Source organism: Oreochromis aureus, linkage group 12, assembly GCF_013358895.1.
Source record: "Oreochromis aureus strain Israel breed Guangdong linkage group 12, ZZ_aureus, whole genome shotgun sequence".
In the NCBI taxonomy this organism is placed as follows: Eukaryota; Metazoa; Chordata; class Actinopteri; order Cichliformes; family Cichlidae; genus Oreochromis; species Oreochromis aureus.
Window position 1 is genome coordinate 22,329,639 of NC_052953.1, and position 1,648 is coordinate 22,331,286.

Consider the following 1,648-nt stretch of genomic DNA (forward strand, 5'->3'; position numbering starts at 1 on the left):
TGCATTATCTGTGATACCAATTACCTTTTCAATGTTGTTTTCACCAGGGTGACTGCAGATGAATGGTACAATGTGTGCTCTTTTTCTCAGCCCTGTCAAAACAAGGAGCTGCAATCTCACCACAAGAGGGGGCTTCATCCACACCTTTTATCTCACTGGGATTAGGCCTTGCCTGGCAGCATGGAGAGTCACTGCCGTTCTGCCCACTTTCTTGCAATCGGTAAATGTCAGATTGTTTGTTTAAAATGTGACTTAAATGACTGATTATTGATGATTTTGAAAAGTGTCTCTTTGTGTTCAAAGTTGTTCATCTTCTTATAGCTGTACACTCTTCTAACATGTACTGATGGTGAACAGCAAAATCAATACCACAGGCTGAACCCAAGTTTTCTAAGAACAGCTTTTTTTTTTCTTTCTTTTTTTTTGGCGTGGGCGGGGGGGCGGGGGTGTTTGGTTTGTACGCGATGGCCTTTCGTCAACCCTTTTGAATGGGATGGGACATGAAACTAAGCTCAGACATGCAACATGCCTCAGAGGCATCCAGTCTGAATTCAAAGCTTTACTTCTCATTATGGTCTTCATAAAGAGGCTTTTCGATGTCATTGGCTGGAGGAAGTCTATAGAGAAGAAGCAAGAGAAAGAAAAATAAAAAAAGCAAGAAAGAACAGAGAGTGAAACAAGAGTAGTAAGGCTGGATTTGCCTTTGATTAGACAAGCATGCCAGTGCAATATAGTGAAATCTATCTATCTATCTATCTATCTATCTATCTATCTATCTATCTATCTATCTATCTATCTATCTATCTATCTATCTATCTATCTATCTATCTATCTATCTATCTATCTATCTATCTATCTATCTATCTATCTATCTATCTATCTATCTATCTATCTATCTATCTATCTATCTATCTATCTATCTATCTATCTATCTACCTATCTGTTACAAACTGGCCTGGATTATGAATTCAAATGCTTCATTGTTATTGAAAGAGTGAACGGATGAATAGCAAAAGCACCTTCATTCATCTCAGGCACATTTTTACCATGCTTTGGAAGACAGTAAAGGAAGGGAGCGGTAAAAATAGTTCCTGTCTAGCCAGTAATGATAAAACCATACCTCATCATGCAAACGCTAGCCTTCATGTATTCTGAATAAAGCCAAGAGCAACATCAGGAACTATTGACCTGTTCAGTCATGCACAGCACACACAACAGAAGTCTTCAGGAAGTGTTTCTTTGAATTGTCTCAAACACTTTCTTTATTTTCCAAATCCCAAGGCATGCCAGAAAGACAGGTATACTTTCAGTGCTCAGCCTTGAATCAAAGGTGCTAGGACAAATTCTATTTTCTGATTACAGTTGCTAAGAAAGTAGTACTCGTGGAGCTGGAGGGCAAAGAGTGTCAGTGTGGGTTTCTGTGTGCCTTTGTGAGGAGTGGTATAAAACATTAGCTAATAAAAGCAGGGGATAGAGTACCCTTTAATTAACTGCAGAACAAGTTTTGCCCCTAAGCAAAAAGAGGAAGCAGAAAAAAAAAGAGAGAGAAGATTTTAGAAGATTGCCCCTGGTGAAAATACAAGCTCTTTGCTGCAGGCTTGTTCAAGCTGACATCAGTTTATATATTAGTATCGACATCATTACAGCG